Genomic DNA, 11,754 nt, shown 5'->3' with positions numbered 1-11,754 from the left:
GAAGGAAAGCATAACAACTGCTTCTCAGAGCACGTGTGGAGGGAGGAACAAAGACAGGAAAATATAGCCCTGGCTTCCAGCCATGAGCTAAAAATCTGAATGAAGGGAAAGGCAGATTGCATCGATCTGTCACTCCTATCCGTGATGATACTCAGCTCTACCACTGGGAAGGAGATTATTAATAGTCCAGGTTTTTTGCACACTGCTGCATTTCCTCTTCCTAAATAATAGCTATCAGAAAGGCCAAGTGTGTTTGTGTCACATATTTTGTCTCGCTCACTCATCTGCAAAAATTCTGTATATATTACACACCAATACAGAATCAAATAGGGAATGTTTCTTTCCCTCTTGACTCCAGAAAACAGACTCAAGATTTCACTCCCAGAACCAAGAGTTGCAAGGCGTGTTTTTTGCCAGGCTTCTGACTCCCCTCTTTCCCTGGCTTTGAGAGTCAGTTTACTAACTGGCATTTTAAGTAGGTTTTTCAAAATTGATGTTTTTGAAATCTTCTTTTTAAAATGCAAGGATAGGAACTTCCCTGGCAGTCCAGTGGTTAAGATGCAGGGAGCACTGATTCAATCCTTGGTCAGGGAATTAAGATCCCACATGCCCCACGGGCATGTCCAAAATAAGTAAAATAAAGAGGTTCTATCTTTTAAAATAAAGAATAAATAAAACGCAGAGATAAAATGAGCAATGGTGTTCACTACAATTAACTGACTTGTTTTCCAACTACTGCTAACTGATGATTTGATTTTTCCAAAGGGTAATAATTCCCTTAAATAGTAAAGAGCTCATAAGAGCATACCATTGTCAATTTGTCCCTCTTCACGGGATCCCTTGCTTGCTGTTTGCTATCCTTTTCTTAATGGTTTGACTTTTGAAACACGCCTCTCTTTTAAACAACTGGAAAACTAAAACCCCCTAAATTGGTGAACTCTCCAGGAAAAACAGTATGGGGGATGGGGTAGGGGGCAGAAGGAACACACTAGGAAGTGAAATAGCCTTCATCATTTTCAAGGAACCACCTTCCTTAGGGTAACTTCCCTTTTCCTTCACTTTTGGAATTCGATTTCCTCAGAGGCAGGATTCATGTCAGGGAAACTTTGGACTGCATGGGACTTTAAAAATTGGCTAGTCCTTGCTCAATAAACCCTGAAGCCCTTTTGCCATTCTCCTAGGGAATAGTAGTTAATTATTTTCTCAGTTCCTTGGGCTTGTGAAAGTTTTAGGTACAGAGAAAAATGCAATTCTGTTATTTTGCTTTTAAGTACTGAAAGTTTGTTAGTTTTATAATATTTAGTTTTGTGGTTGCCTTTCTTTTTATTTCCTTTTCTTAACCTTTTTTTTTCTTTTTTTGCAACATGGTTTGCAAAGAGACACACAAAATTGGCATGCAAACCAGGTTTGAAAAAACGTAGGGCAGGCTGGGTAAAACCAATGGACTTCACAGAAGAAATTGTACTTGGCATTAATTTTATTTATATTCTCTTTTTATTATTTTTTACAGCTGGTATTTGAACACGAATAAGCAAGACAATGGACTTTGTAGAGGGAAGGAAGGAAGAAGATAAGCATTGAACCCAAATGTTCACATCATAGACTAAATAAAATTTCTCCCAATTTTATGAATGTTTCATCATTAGCTTTAAGAATGCTGTATTTTTTTTTTCTTCCATGGTTAACTCCATACACTCTGCATGTTTCTTCTCATTCCATATTTCAAGTAGATGAGAAGCCATTATAAATTCTGAGCTGTGGAGACCTTAAAAATCAACCAATGCCCTCAGTATCTAATGCAGACAATTTGATACAAAGAGGTAAGGCAACTTATCTGGAGACTTGGGTCATTGGGAGTACCTGTAGAAAAAGGCAAAGGACTTCTAGTTCCCAGAGCCATACTCTTCCTGCCAAAGTGAAAGTTGCTTAGTTGTGTCCAACTCTTTGCGACCCCATGGACTATACAGTCCATGGAATTCTCCAGGCCAGAATACTGGAGTAGGTAGCCTTTCCCTTCTCCAGGGGATCTTCCCAACCCAGGGATCGAACCCATGTCTCCTTCATTGAGGGTGGATTCTTTACCAGCTGAGCTACAAGGGAAGCCCAAGGATATTGGAGTGAGTAGTCTATCCCTTCTCCAGCAGATCTTCCCAACCCAGGAATCAAACCAGGGTCTTCTGCATTGCAGGTGGATTCTTTACCAACTGAGTTATCAAGGAAGCCAAAATCGCCCTACATTTTCCTGGAGTATCATCATTAGAACCCACTTTGCTGTTTCCTCACCTTCATAAATTTAACCGTTGAAATGTTCAATCATTTTTACAGTCTTTCAACTAATCTGTAAAATTTCAACATGCAGTTAGGTAACAATAAACTTTCAATAAAATGTAAAATAATCAGGTCCCTTTTTCATATTGGTATCAAACGTTCCAGCTCTCTAACCTTACTATCTTTCTCTTCCTCCTAGTAAAAATAATTCTTTGCTTCTATTTTCTGACTTTAGACCAAATTCTCATACATATTTCTGGTTTTGCTTTTTGTTCTACTCCTTTTCATGTGCTACAGATCAGATTGCTAAGATTTCTGAAGCCTGACACAAGAATCGTTCAGTACTCAATCCTGCTGCCTACTGCCTGTCATCCATCCATCAATTCAAAAATGAATATGTAGGAATGCATTTCACAGTCTTGGCAGGACAAATTTTTTAAAGACTCTGACTGATTTACAACATTATACCAAATTGTTAGAAATATACTTTGACAAAAAATAACCCTCAATACTAAAACATAATTATAAGACAGCAAAAACAAAAAAACACCTGGAAAAAGTCCGAGATAAATCAACTCCAAATGAAACTGTTTTTCTTTTTACTTGTTATTTTAAATTAAGTAAATCTAAGATTTTTTTGCCCTTGATTATTTGAGGTATAAAGGAAAAGAAATCAAATATAGATACAGTCACAATAACTGGAATTTCATTAGAAAATAAAACTAATATATTAAAGCAAAAAAAATCCATTTTACCAAAATATGCACATTGAATTAGTATAACCTTTTTATATTGGAAAGGAAAAATATCGTGGAGTAAGGAATCTCACACTCTAATAAATATTCTCTCCACTGAGCCTTTGCCATCTCAGGTGGAAAGCTAGGGAAATGAAAAAGTTAATTTAAGACACACATAATAAAGTTTTTAAAAACACACATGGATATTGACACTTTTTGTTCAATATCAGTCTATATAAAAATAGGAATTTGGGGTAATCATTGTAAAATATCCTAAGTGTGCCACCTAGAAAAAGTGGGTGTGTTTTCTTCTAGAAGAATAAACAGAAAGAAAGAAGTAGAAAGAAGGGCATGGGGGAAAGAGGAGGAAAATAAGGGGATAAAAGGAGAAGAAGAAGGAAAATCAGCAGGGGGAGGAGAAAGTTGTGGACTTTTCCTGAGTTATGGTGACGACTCAGCAGGAGAAAGATGGTCCTATTTAACTCTTAGGCTTTCTCCTCTTTAACTTCATAATTCATGTCTTTCTGTCCAACTCTCCCTTCATATTACCTTTCTATCCACACTGAACTTCATCTAGAATCTCAAAATCAAATACTATGATTGGAATATAAAACATCCTTGAGATAATCCCTCTCCTGTGCTTCATTTTACAGACAAAGACACTTACAAACACGGCCTTTAGTTTGCCCAAGAACACATAGAAAATTGTTTTAAATAAGTTAGAAGACACTGATATATTTTAAATGGATGACCCACAAGGACCTGCTGTATAGCACAGGGAACTCTACTCAGTGTTATGTGGCAGCCTGAGTGGGAAGGGGGTTCGAGGGAGAATGGATATGCGTGTATGTATAGCCGAGTCCCTTTACTGTCCACCTGAAACCATCACAACATTATAAACTGGCTATACTCCAATACAAAATATAAAGTTTAAAGAAAAAAATTAGAAACAAATTTATTCCAAACAAAATTACTCTGGGAGGGAGGTGGTCGGATGGCCCTTTATATCAGCTTATCAAAAACCTGTAACTGAATATTTAGGAAACATATATTGTTTGTGTTCAATTCCATGTATATGAAGACACTTAAGTTGGAGGACTAAGAATAACTTTTTATTAAAAGTTTTCACAGGAGTGTATCTTCTTGGTTTCTGAGGATCTTAACAAGAAGAGTTGGAGTTGAACTAGTTGGTAAAAAGCAGACTTCCTTCACTGAATTTATTTCACATAGAAGAAACTTAAATATGGAAAATATTAATAACTTTAGAGGAAAGAAAGCCCCAATTTTAGCATTTCATAGGTTGTGGATATATGGGAGATGATTCAGAGAAGTAAACAGGAAGAAACTAAAAATCTAATGATAGGGTTTGGATAAAGCATAAATGACTTGATATCAGTCTTTTGGTTATCTACAAGAGGACATGACTGACATCCTCAGATGTCCAAATAAGAACAATCTGGTTATTCCTCTTCAGATGATTACTTGAGGTGGTACTTTCCAGAAAGGAAGACCTTCAACATTAGCATGTACTGTCAAGGGGATTTGTGAAGTGTCTTTTCTAAAGTTCTACAAAGGCAAGACATCTGGGGAAGAGGGTTGGATGAAACCCAGTGACTGAGTATGTGGGATTTCCCTGGTTAGTATTCGGTGCTTTCACTGCCGTGGTCCAGGTTCAGTCACTGGTTGGGGAACTAAGATCCTGCATGTCATGGGGCATGATCAAAATAAATAAATGAATAAAACTGAGCGTGTAAGAATTGAGTGTTATCAAGTACTTATCTAGCCCTAACAAGTCAAGTGGAAGACTAATAATGTGGAAAAAAGAAAATATATCCTATCCTCAAAAGAAAAAAAAAAAAAAAAAGGAGGTAAAAAGGAAATTGCCTTAGTCCCTCTCCTAACATTTACAGAACAGAACACCACGGTGTTTGCATCTACAAAGACTGAAAGATACTATCAAAAATTATCAGTTTGTGGGGTCACAGTTCCTGCCAGAGTAACCTAATTGTCTTTGACTCACTTTTAATCTGAGTGGATGTGGTGAGAATGGCTGATGTGCTTAACAGCATTTAGTGTTGGTGTTAAATATAGAAAATTCACAAAAGATTCTTATCTACAGAGCAATGGAAAACATTGTTACATATGATGAAAGAGTCAGAGAGAAAGAAAGGTGGGAAACATCCCCCTTCCTGCCACACAGTTCATCTATCAACAAAGCTCTGACTGGCCTCAAAGGAAGCTCTGTGCCCAAAAGAAATAGGTGAATGTGTGGTGGGGACTGAAAATCAGATACATTCTGAATAAAATTACCAAAATATATATATATGTATTACCTAAAGGTATGATGGAAAAATGACGCACTTCAAAATTGAAAACAGGATAGCTAAATATTCTTGAGAGGTAAAAGAGAACCAATTCTGAACACTGTAACATTTAAATGAGAAAAAAAAAAAAAGATTTGAAACAACAAATCACAAGAAAGTTTTCTTTAAAAATAGCAGTTTTCAAACCTTAGTTGCAATTTTATGTGACCCTAGTGCTCATCCTAGCCTATTCGTCAGTTAGCTCATGTTAGTATAGTTGAAGATGGAAAGACACATTGGAGGTTCTCTCTTTTAATAAACCTACCACACAAAAGAGCTCACCTCTAAAAGGAAATCAAGAAAATAAAAGCATAAGGCATATATATCAAAATACTTAAAGACATCCCAAATCAATAAACAACCATTGGCAATATTTGGAGTTAGTGTCTACAAGAGTTACCAGAGTTGATAAGGTTTAACACATAAGAATAATTACTGTACACCAATTTTTGAGGAAACAGTCTTTGGGCAATTATATCTCTTTGATATCATTTAATAAATCACATGGAAAACTTTTGGTTTTCAAAATATCATCATGGTAATTAGACACCAAAACCAATCATACATTGTCACCACTTGCTTTGCACTCTTAACATATAGAAAAACTGGAGGTAATGGTCTGAATTAGGTACAACTTTACCCAGAGAGAATCGGTGAAAATTCAATTAACAATAACTTTTAGTAAAGGTCTACAGCAATGTTGAAGTTATCAAAACCTCATCTCTGTCCTGCATGAGCCTACAGTCTGGTAAAAAATCATCTTACCCATTTCCACAGCATACAAAACAGAAAAAGGTAAAAAGCACTTCAAGAAGACTGAACAGAGAGATTAATTTTTCTTGAGATGGGTAGGAGTTGCCTTTGAAGGAGGAAGAGAAGTTTAGAGAATCAGTATAATTCCAATAGTTAAGAGGTGTTGGCCAGGAAAGAACCAACATTTCTCATGTGAATGAGCTATTCCATGCGAAGGAGAATCATTAAGGAAAACACAGAGAGAGAACTGACCGAGATTGGTGAGGAGACTGGTGTTCCAGGATAGTAAAAAGGGAATATAAAACAATGCTTAGCAAGGGGTAATTACCATGCATTTTATTAGGGCTGGAAGTCTACTATGCCAAATAATTTGAACTTGATTCAGCAATCAAAGGGAATGACTTTTTTTTTTTTTTTTTTGGCAGTGCCACATGGCTTACAGGACCTTAGTTCCCCAACCAGGGACTGAATCCGGGGCCACAACAAAGAAAGTACTGAGTCCTGACCACTGGACTCCAGAGAAATCCCCAGGGAGTCATTCCTTTTTTGAGGAGAGGTATAAGTTAACTAAACAGGAATTTTAGGAAAATGACTTGGAATTAGATGAGGAATTGAAGGGAGAAAGCTTAAGACCAGTTCAGTTAATGTCATAATTTTATAAACAGGCGATAAAGGCTTGAACTAGATGAGTATCAGTGGAGGAAATGGAGAAAAAAATAGGAGCCAGAAGCACTGGAGAGAAATAAGTAATACGACTTTGTGCCTCCTCCATATAAGGAGCAACGGATGAGGGAGATGATAACTGAATTATCGTGAGGAATAGGAAGGATGATGGACAGTGATAGCAAGGCTACTACTCCACTGTTTGACCCTAATTTCATTGACACCACTCCAGTCAAGATCCAACAGTTCAGTTCAGTCGCTCAGTTGTGTCCAACTCTTTACAATCCCATGAACGGCAGCACACCAGGCTTCCCTGTCCATCACCATCCCCAGACCTTGCTCAAACTCATGTCCATCGAGTCAGTGATGCCATTCAGCCATCTCATCCTCTGTCATTCCCTTTTCCTCCTGCCTTCAATCTTTCCCAGCATCAGGGTCTTTTCCAAACAGTCACTTCTTCACATCAGGTAGCCATACTATTGGAGTTTCAGCTTTGGCATCAGTCCTTCCAGTGAATATTCAGGACTGATTTCTTTTAGGAATGACTGGTTAGATCTCCTTGCAGTCCAAAGGACTCTCAAGAGTCTTCTCCAACACCACAGTTCAAATGCATTAATTTTTTGGAGTGCCAAAGATCCAACAAACAAGGCTGAAACTCTGAGGCCCACAAATTAAAATCACAATGGGAAATCTAAATTATCACTACAAACAAAGCTAGTGGAGGTGATGGAACTCCAGTTGAGTCAGTTCAAATCCTAAAAGATGATGCCGTGAAAGTGCTGCACTCAATATGCCAGCAAATTTGGAAAACTCAGCAGTGGCCACAGGACTGGAAAAGGTCAGTTTTCATTCCAATCCCAAAGAAGTTCAGTTCAGTTCAGTCACTCAGTCGTGTCCGACTCTCTGCAACCCCATGAATCGCAGCATGCCAGGCCTCCCTGTCCATCACCAACTCCCGGAATTCACTCAAACACACGTCCATTGAGTCAGTGATGCCATCCAGCCATCTCAACCACTGTCATCCCCTTCTCCTCCTGCTGCCAGTCCCTCACAGCATCAGAGTCTTTTCCAATGAGTCAACTCTTTCCATGAGGTGGCCAAAGTACTGGAGTTTCAGCTTCAGCATCATTCCTTCCAAAGAACAACCAGGACTGATCTCCTTTAGAATGGACTGGTTGAATCTCCTTGCAGTCCAAGGGACTCTCAAGAGTCTTCTCCAACACCACAGTTCAAAAGCATCAATTCTTTGGTGCTCAGCTTTCTTCACAGTCTAACTCTCACACCCATACATGACCACTGGAAAAACCACAGCCTTGACTAGATGGACCTTAGTCGGTAAAGTAATGTCTCTGCTTTTCAATATACTATCTAGGTTGGTCATAACTTTTCTTCCAAAGAGTAAGCGTCTTTTAATTTCATGGCTGCAGTCACCATCTGCAGTGATTTTGGAGCCCAGAAAAATAAAGTCTGACACTGTTTCCACTGTTTCCCCATTTATTTCCCATGAAGTGATGGGACCAGATGCCATGATCTTAGTTTTCTAATGTTGAAGTTTAAGCCAACTTTTTCACTCTCCTCTTTTACTTTCATCAAGAGGCTTTTGAGTTCCTCTTCACTTTCTGCCATAAGGGTGGTGTCATCTGCATATCTGAGGTTATTGATATGTCTCCTGGCAATCTTGATTCCAGCTTGTGCTTCTTCCAGCCCAGCATTTCTCAGGATGTACTCTGCATATAAGTTAAATAAGCAGGGAGACAATATACAGCCTTGACGTACTCCTTTTCCTATTTGGAACCAGTCTGTTATTCCATGTCCAGTTCTAACTGTTACTTCCTGACCTGCATACAGGTTTCTCAAGAGGCAGGTCAGGTGGTCTGGTATTCCCATCTCTTTCAGAATTTTCCATAGCTGATTGCGATCCACACAGTCAAAGGCTTTGGCATAGTCAATAAAGCAGAAATAGATGTTTTTATGGAACTCTCTAGCTTTTTCGATGATCCAGCAGATGTTGGCAATTTGATCTCTGGTTCCTCTCCCTTTTTGAAAACCAGCTTGAACATCTGGAAGTTCACGGTTCACGTATTGCTGAAGCCTGGCTTGGAGAATTTTGAGCATCACTTTACTAGCACGTGAGATGAGTGCAATTGTGCAGTAGTTTGAGTATTCTCTGGGATTGCCTTTCTTTGGGATTGGAATGAAAACTGACCTTTTCCAGTCCTGTGGCCACTGCTGAGTTTTCCAAATTTGCTGGCATATTGAGTACAGCACTTTCACAGCATCATCTTTCAGGATTTGAAACAGCTCAACTGGAATTCCATCACCTCCACTAGCTTTGTTCATAGTGATACTTTCTAAGGCCCACTTGACTTCACATTCCAGGATGTCTGGCCCTAGGTGAGTGATCACACCATGATTATCTTGGTCATGAAGATCTTTTTTGTACAGTTCTTCTGTGTATTCTTGTCACCTCTTCTTAATATCTTCTGCTTCTGTTAGGTCCATAACATTTCTGTCCTTTATTGAGCCCATCTTTGCATGAAATGTTCCCTTGGTATCTCTAGTCTTTCCATTCTGTTGTTTTCCTCTATTTCTTTGCATTGATCACTGAGGAAGGCTTTTCATCAAAGAGGACTGAAATGCAAAAGTAGGAAGTCAAGAAACACCTGGATTAACAGGCAAATTTGGCCTTGGAATATGGAATGAAGGAGGGAAAAGACTAATGGAGTTTTGCCAAGAGAACACACTGGTCATAGCAAACACTCTCTTCCAACAACACAAGAGAAGACTCTACACATGGACATCACCAGATGGTCAACACCAAAATCAGATTGATTATATTCTTTGCAGCCAAAGATGGAGAAGCTCTATACAGTCAGCAAAAATAAGACCGGGAGCTGACTGTGGCTCAGATCATGAGCTCCTTATTGCCAAATGCAGACTTAAATTGAAGAAAGTAGGGAAAACTGCTAGACCATTCAGGTATGACCTAAATCAAATCCCTTATTATTATACAGTGGAAGTGAGAAATAGATTTAAGGGTCTAGATCTGATAGATAGAGTGCCTGATGAACTATGGACAGAGGTTCATGACATTGTACAGGAAACAGGGATCAAGACCATCCCCATGGAAAAGAAATGCAAAAAAGCAAAATGGCTGTCTGGGGAGGCCTTACAAATAGCTGTGTAAAAAAGAAAGGCAAAAAGCAAAGGAGAAAAGGAAAGATGTAAGCATCTGAATGCAGAGTTCCAAAGAATAGCAAGAAGAGATAAGAAAGCCTTCCTCAGCGATCCCAAAGAAAGGCAATGTCAAAGAATGCTCAAACTACTGCACAATTGCACTCATCTCACATGCTACTAAAATAATGCTCAAAATTCTCTAAGTTAGTCTTCAACAGTATGTGAACTGTGAAATTCCAGATGTTCAAGCTGGATCGAGAGAGGCAGAGGAACCAGCGATCAAACTGCCAACATCCATTGGATCATCAAAAAAGCAAGAGTGTTTCAGAAAGATATCTACTTCTGCTTTATTGACTATGCCAAAGCCTTTGTGTGGTCACAATAAACTGTGGAAAATTCTGATAGAGATGGGAATACCAGACAACCTGACCTGCCTCTTGAGAAACCTGTATGTAGGTCAGGAAGCAACAGTTAGAACTGGACATGGAACAGACTGGCTCCAAATAGGGAAAGGAGTACGTCAAGGCTGTATATTGTCTCCCTGCTTATTTAACTTATATGCAGAGTACATCCTGAGAAATGCTGGGCTGGAAGAAGCACAAGCTGGAATCAAGATTGCAGGGAGAAATATCAGTAACCTCAGATATGCAGATGACACCACCCTTATGGCAGAAAGTGAAGAAGAACTAAAGAGCTTCTTGATGAAAGTGAAAGAGGAGAATGAAAAAGTTGGCTTAAAGCTCAATATTCAGAAAACTAAGATCATGGCATCTGGTACCATCACTTCATGGGAAATAGATGGGGAAACAGTGGAAACAGTGGCTGACTTTATTTTTCTGGGCTCCAAAATCACTGCAGATGGTGACTGCAGCCATAAAATTAAAAGACACTAGCTCCTTGGAAGAAAATTTATGACCAACCTGGACAGCGTATTAAAAAGCAGAGACATTACTTTGCCAACAAAGGTCTGTCTAGTCAAGGCTATGGTTTTTCCTGTGGTCATGTATGGATGTGAGAGTTGGACTATAAAGAAAGTGAAGTCACACACTCATGTCCAACTCTTTGCGACCCCGTGGACTGTAGCCTACCACACTCCTCCATCCATGGGATTTTGCAGGCAAGAGTACTGGCGTGGGTTGCCATTTCCTTCTCCAAATTGAAGAAAGCTGAGTGCCAAATAATTGATGCTTTTGAACTGTGGTGTTGGAGAAGACTCTTGAGAGTCCTTTGGACTGCAAGGAGATCCAACCAGTCCATCCTAAAAGAAATCATCCTAGTGTTCATTGGAAGGACTGATGCAGAACCTGAAGTTCCAATAATTTGGCCACCTGATGCGAAGAACTGACTAATTGGAAAAGACCCTGATGCTGGTAAAGATTGAAGACAGGAGGAAAAGGGGATGACAGAGGATGAGACGGTTGGATGGCATCACCAACTCAATGGACATGAGTTTGAGTAAACTCCAGGAGTTGGAGAAGGACAGGGAGGCCTGGTGTGCTGCAGCCCATGGGGTCACAAAGAATCAGGCATGAATGAGCAACTGAACTGAACTGAACTGGGAAATCTAATTCTCTGTTTATCTGACACTATAGAAACCATTTTCATTGGCAGTTTAAAAAGTATCAAAATACTATAGCTTTCCAAAAACAATAGTTCTGAAAGTCATACTAAATGTGCACCTTGAATTGGGCTAGATAATTGAGTGTCTGACCATTCCTTTAGACCAGTGTCCAGTGACTTGAGTATCAAAAGGCTGTCATGAGATTCACATTTTACTTGCTTTTTCTTCCTAT

Source organism: Capricornis sumatraensis, chromosome 3 (assembly GCF_032405125.1).
Source record: "Capricornis sumatraensis isolate serow.1 chromosome 3, serow.2, whole genome shotgun sequence".
NCBI classification, from domain to species: domain Eukaryota; kingdom Metazoa; phylum Chordata; class Mammalia; order Artiodactyla; family Bovidae; genus Capricornis; species Capricornis sumatraensis.
The sequence above is the reverse complement of the archived record's forward strand: the minus strand, read 5'-3'. Positions refer to the sequence as shown.